At 51.9% G+C, this 6683-nt stretch overlaps 1 long non-coding RNA gene across 1 annotated transcript; it reads left to right on the top strand.

Moving 5' to 3' along the window:
* The first annotated feature begins 5749 nt into the window (after positions 1–5749).
* Positions 5750–6584, top strand: LOC123106732 (uncharacterized). The gene is made up of 2 exons (XR_006451451.1): positions 5750–5922; positions 6048–6584. It is a non-coding gene; the product is annotated as an uncharacterized lncRNA (long non-coding RNA).
* Positions 6585–6683: the final 99 nt, after the last annotated feature.

The following is a 6683-nucleotide window of genomic DNA, read 5'->3' as shown; positions in this document are numbered from 1 at the left end:
AGTGTTGTGGGTGTTCAAGTTGTGGAAGGCGCAGAACCGACGGCTGCCCTTGGATGACTCTGGTTGGTCTTTGCCATGCTTGGTGTCTGGTTCCGTTGTGAGCAAGGATGCTCCTTTGCGCTTCACGTTCTTGGCCTTGGCTTTCTTCTCCTTTGGGTCCGCAGCAGGGAGCTCAAGGAGGGAGAGGCGCCCCTCGTCATCTCTGGCACACTTGGTCGCGATGTTGAACAGCTCCAGGGTTGTGCACAACTCTTCATGGATGGCAAGCTCCTCCTTCATCTTGACGTCGCGGACACCGTCGGAGAATGCTGAGATGATGGCCTCGTCAGTCACCTTGGGGATCTTGATCCATGCGCTGTTCAAGCGCTGAATGTACTTTTGCAGGGTCTCCCTTGGTTGTTGCTTGATGCGGCACAGGTCGCCCGAGACCGGCGGGCGGTTGCGAGTACCCTAGAAGTTGGCGATGAAGTGAGTGCGCATTTCGTCCCAGGAGGAAATTGAGCCTGGAGGCAGGTTCAGGAGCCAGGAGCGGGCTCCCTCCTTGACAGCCATGGGAAACCAGTTTGCCATGACTTTCTCATCGCCGTTACCTGACTCGATGCTCAGCTCATGGAGCTGCAAGAACTCCTCGGGGTCGGGGGTGCCGTCGTAGCGAGGAGGCAGATCTGGATTGAACTTACCCGGCCAGGCAATGCTACGCAGCTCGGGGATGAAGGTGCGGCAACCAACCATGGTCACCGGGACCCACCTTGGGGTGGAGCTTGGTCTTGATGGGGTCCGCACCCTGCCGCTACAGGTGGCGTGCGGTCTTTCCGCAGCAACCGGTCTCGGCGCGGTGGTTCGGGGAGCGGCGGAGCATTTTCTTGCTGCCGAGGGACTTCTTGACAGCTTCTTTCTTCACGCGCGGGCGTGGGATGTGGCGGGTCGCGCCTCGGAGCCGCGCAACTTGGCGCCAGGGCACTGTCTTGGGGCTGAGGTGGTGGAGGCGCTCCGTGAGCTACGTCGCCAGTAGCCGGCGGAGGGTGAGGCGGAGAGAGGGACGGTGCAGGGGAGCCCCCTGCGGCGCGGACAAGCTCGGCGATGCGGTCGAGCCAGTCCTCGTAGAGGTCATCGACCGGGCGGTAGCGCAGGAGCTCGTGCGCCATGAGGAGCGCGGCCCATGTGTCCATGGGAGGGCGACGTGCATGTGAAGAAGAACCGGTCGGGGTCAGCGATGGAGTGGCGGTGCGGTCGTCCCGCAGCACCGAGGGGTGCAGCGAAGATGCTTGCTGCTCGTTCCCAACCGGGCCGGTGGCGGCGTTGGTGGCAGGCGACGGGGAACGACGAGGTGGCCCGCTGACGGGAGCCGTCTGAGCAGTGTGGGCAGCGAGGGCAACCCGACGCTCAGCATGAGCACGCCACGCGTCTGCCATGGAGACGACGAAGCAACGGGGCACGAGACGACGGAAGGAATCTTCGGCGCACCCCTACCTGGCGCGCCAAATGTCGGATCACGGGTTCCGGCATATCCACAAGGTTCAAACACTGGGGTGCGCGCGAAGGTTTTCTCCCTATCGATCCATGCCCTAGCTCGCTAAGATTTTGCGCACAAACTCATAACATAGAAAGACACAAGATTTATACTGGTTCGGGCCACTGTTGTGGTGTAATACCCTACTCTAGTGTGGTTCTGGTGGATTGTCTATTGGGCTGATGATGAACAGTACAAGGGGAAGAACAGCCTCCTGAAGTTGAGGTGTTCTTGTGCTTGGTGAACTTGTGTGAGTGGGATGCCTCTTGATCTGATCTCTATCCGATTCCTTCGACCCCCCTACTGTGGTGGCTAGTTCTACTTATATAGGTCCTAGTCCTCTCCCCAAATATTGAGCGGGAAGGGAGCCAACAACGGCCAATTTGAAAGGGGACAGCTAGTACGGCTTATCCTGACAAAAGCGGTCCTCGCCTGCCAAAGGCTCTAGTGGTGACGTCGTCCTGGGCTCCATGGTGACCTCCGTCTTGCCGTCCTTCTGGTCTTGGTATCATTGCACCAATATGGAAACCTTTGCTTGATTCCTCGGTACTCCTCGCCTACGCTTTCCCCCTTGGCACCAAAGAGGAAGCAAGGACACTGCGCGCGCCAGCACCCGCCTGGTCTCGATCGTCATGGATCACGTCACGAGGACCTCGCGAGGTTTGCCTTGCCTTGATCTCTCCGCCCCTCGCGAGCCTGCCTAGCGAGGCCGCTCCTGAGGAGGTCTTGTGTCATTCGCCTCACGAGGCTTGGCCCCTCGCGAGGGTCTTGAATGCCTTGTTGATGAAGATGGGTCGTACAGACCTGCCAGCCCAGCCACCCAATGGGCCGCAGGTAGGAAAGTCTGGGGACCCCCATTCCCAGAATGCCGACACGCGTGGACTTCTACGTTTAGCTTGTTACCGTAGCTATGATCTTGTGCCCTCAGCAGGGTCTTGTAGATAGACAGGCTTCTCAGCCTTTTTCATTTGTAGTTGTCTGTACTCAGACAAGTTAAGCTCCCGCATGTGCTTATTGCTTGTATGACTTGAATGATGGGTCATCAGACCTATGTTTGTAATATCTGGCCCCTCGGAGCCTAATGAATAAATACTTTGAATTGTAGAGTCTTGTTGTGATGCCATGTTGTATTTGCACATATCGAGCATATTGTGTGTATGATTTGAAATGCTTGGTATGTGTGGGATCCAACAATCTAGTTGTTTATTCTTGGTAGCCTCTCTTATCGGGAAATGTCTCCTAGTGCTTCCACTGAGCCATGGTAGCTTGGTACTGCTCCGGAACACTTAGGCTGGTCGGCATGTGTCCTTCTTCGTTCCTGTGCCTGTCCCTTCAGGGAAATGTCACGTGTTGTTCCTTTAAGTCCTTGTAGCTTGCTACGACTTGGGTTCATACGTTGATGATCGACACGTTCTTTGCTGGGTCATGTATGCATGTCCCTGTAAGTTAGTGCCACTTTGGATTCACGACTAGTCATATCGGCTCGGGTTCTCTGTCATATGGATGCTAGCGACACTATGATATACGTGAGCCAAAAGGCACAAACGGTCTCGGGCCAGGTAAGGTGGCACCCGTGGGAATACCGTAGGTGAGGCCGCAAAGTTATATAATGTGTTACATGCTAGGTCGGTGTGACAGATGCGAGCCGCATTGGGGGTCCGGATCTAAACCCGGGAGCAGCCTCCCAGTTGGCACCACGGGGTTCGGTGATGTAGAACCACTCTTGCCACCATATCTTAACAGTCTCCATGAAGGCCCCTTTTGGCCAGGTGACGTTGGGAAGCTTGCTCACCATGGCGCCTCCGCAATCTGTGTGCTGCCTGCCGACCACCTTCGGCTTTAGATTGAAGACCTTAAGCCATAGGCCAATGTGGGGGGGGGGGTGCGGAGGAGCGCCTCGCACATGACGATGAATGCCGAAATGTGGAGAAAGTAATTTGGGGCTAGATCGTGGAAATCTAGCCCGTAGGAGAACATGAGGTCGTGGACGAAGGGGTGGAGAGGAAACTCTAGTCCACGGAGGAAGTGGGGGATGAACACCACCCTCTCATTGGGCTCCGGAGTGGGGATGATCTTTTTTTGGCAAGGAGCTGGTGTGCGATGTTCGCGGCCAAGTAGCCCACTTCATGGAGTTCCTTGATGTTCCTCTCCGTGATGTAGGAAGCCATCCACTTGCCCTGCGAGCTGGATCCCGCCATGGTTGGAGGGGGCGGGCGGTGGAAAGGGCTGAGAGCTTGGGCGCTGGAGCTCGAGGACGGGAAGGGTGAGGAAGGAAGAAGGCATGGGGTAAAGAATGGAATTTTGCCCGTTTATATAGGCAGTGAATATCAAGAGCCCCCCACTAGCCTTAAAACTCGCATATTCCCAAGGGATCGTGCGAACGACACAGTTGGATTACCCAAACAAGTATTGTCAAAAATCTCATAATAAGGGGGCACGATCTCTGCTTTGATAAGACATGTCGGTGAAGGCCACGCCTCGAAACACGAAGTGGGAGGCCAAAAACGGTTAGAAATAATAAAAAGGCCAGACATAACATTTTGCCCTTGTGGTTTAGGGTTATAGCTATAATGCCGAGCCGGATACAGATCTTTTGTTCAAGAGACTGCTTTGTACGTGAAGAAGGAACCCGCCTTGCAATGCCGAAGACAATCAACGAGCGGTATACATCGTCATTGAAGACTGGTTCAGGCACTACAGGAATCAGGAACTTTTCCGTCAGCCAGGGCTGACGACAAAGGCACGGATGGCGGACGGCAAAGACCTTTGTCGTCATCTAGCAGACGGCAACACGTCCGGCTGAACAGGCTACAGCAAAGGCTTCTTTGCCGTCTACTCGCTGACAGCAAAGATGCAAAGGTCATTGTCGTCCGCTAGCTGACGGCAAAGAGCCTGGACGGCACACGTGTCAGCTTAGGTCCGTTAAAGGGTTAACGGCGTGCTTTGCCATCCGCCGGTGGACGGCAAAGACGTTTTCATATTTGTCGTCTGCCAACGGACGGCAAATAGCACTGAATCTTTGTCATCCGCCAGTGGACGACATAGGGTGCCACATGGCAACACCTAGGGGCTGGCCTATTTGGTAGCTTTGCCGTCAGCTGGCTGAGGGCAAACATTCAATGGTCTTTGTCATCCGCTGGTAGATGGCAAAGCATCCAAATAGCCGGCCTACTGGCCCAGGTTGCACAGGTAGCTGACACGTGGCATGTTTGTCGTCTGCTAGCTAATGTCAAAGCTCTTTGTCGTCCGTCAGCAAACGACAAAGAGTCTATATTGCCCCTGTTTTTTCTATCTTTTCTTTTATTCATTCAATTTGACATAATTTCATATATATATATATACTAGCAAACAGGCCCGTGCGTTGCAACGGTAGAGAAAAGTTGGCGTGCTTCATTAAGAAGAAAACACCAATTATCATCAATTAGGTTGAACGGATAGAGGAATAGTTGTATAATGACAAATATAATATATCAACTAATGATAGAATTCTTTGGGGTGCTAGCTAATTTTTTTTAACATAACACAGTAAAATCGAATTCGTTCACATACACGAACATACACTTACCATGCACGCACATCCTATCCATATGAACACTCTGAGAAATTGAGCCGGCATAACATCTTGAGATTTTTTGAAGTCACCTGAGGCTCCTCATAGTCGGTCTCCCCTCACTGAATGAACATAATCATGCAAGCACCAATATCGAGTATAGGAATTGAACCCTGGTAGGCTGGGAATACTGTCCACCTAACCATTCAATCACAGGTTGGTTCGCATGCTAGTTCTAAACTTGCGATGTGAATCCTAGTCAACTAATTGGGTGAACAACTTTATTTTTAGATTACCACACTGATAATAAAAATGTTGTACATACAATGCTTATTTTAAGATACCTACATTAGACAATAAAAATGTGGCAAATCTAGCAACGTCCGCATAGTATGGAGAACAAATATTGTGTACGCTAACACACGCGCTGGTCTTGCGGATTTTCTTTACATTAATTAAAATCAGAAAAATAATTATGGGTTGATAAAAATTATGAGAATCCCAAGGCAGCCATGTCAGGCTCCTCTGCAGACGAGCTCGCTCCGTGCGGTCCAGCACCAGCACCTTTGTTCTTATTTTCTGTAAATGGAACAGCACAACCCGGCAGACCATGCCGGCCCATCTAACCTCCCAGGCCCACCTAATTTCCTATCTAGCCCTAGCCTCTTACCCAATTACATCCTCTCTCAGTCTCTCCTTCCTCGTTCCCCACCGCGCCGTCACACAGGAGAGCAGGCATGGCCTCGGTCCCGACCCCGCGCCCGATCCCCATCACCTGCACCCCCGCCTTGTGCGTCGTCAGACTCACTGGCGGAGGACTCCAATGGGCAAGGGCTGGCGGCCGCCATACCTTGAATCATTGGTAAAAATTTCTTATACGTATGCATGTGCATCTCTGGGCTGGCGCGAGTTTTTAGTTTGCGAGTAGCCGTGAGTTTTCCGTTGAGATCAAGTCGATCCGATCAGTTACGAGCTAGTCTCTACCAGGTCGCGTACCTACGTGTGGTTCTGCCTAGCCGTGCATGCGCTGCTCCAAGGAAGATCGATCAAGCTACCAATCAAGCTGTTAGGTTGCTTGCTTCTTCTAGCTTTGAACGTACACGTACATATGTACAACTTCCGGTGGACTTGTTCTAGGGCTTTAGAAGCCAACGCTCAACTTCGCATCCTTCACAGCCAGTAGAACGCAGTGCGGCGTAGCGTCGTCCCCAACTGAAAGTGAAGGGGATAGCAAAGCCAAAGGGGAGGGGTATATCTCTAAATTTCAGTAGCATCTTTTAGTAGCTTGTAATATACAATTGTAATGATTTTAGATTTTTATTCACAATTTAGTGTTGTGAACTATATATTTGAAAAAAATATTTCGAAGTACTTGGTAGTAGCAGACTAGCAGTAGCTCCATTTCATGCACCTATGTGCTTCGACACATGCCACTCATCAAGGTCAAGTGAATTTCACGGAAGAAGAGCATGTATATTCTGTTGAGAATCACATGAAAATATAAATGTGCGCGCATTGTTAGTGTGTATTGACTATTATGATTTTGCATCATTTTTTTACTTAAGAGTTCGCCCCACCTTAATTTTTTTCCGTCCTCCGCCTCTGGTCAGACTCGTACTGCGC

This window comes from Triticum aestivum, chromosome 5A, assembly GCF_018294505.1.
Source record: "Triticum aestivum cultivar Chinese Spring chromosome 5A, IWGSC CS RefSeq v2.1, whole genome shotgun sequence".
NCBI classification, from domain to species: Eukaryota; Viridiplantae; Streptophyta; class Magnoliopsida; order Poales; family Poaceae; genus Triticum; species Triticum aestivum.
This window is presented reverse-complemented; position numbering and strand designations above follow the sequence as displayed.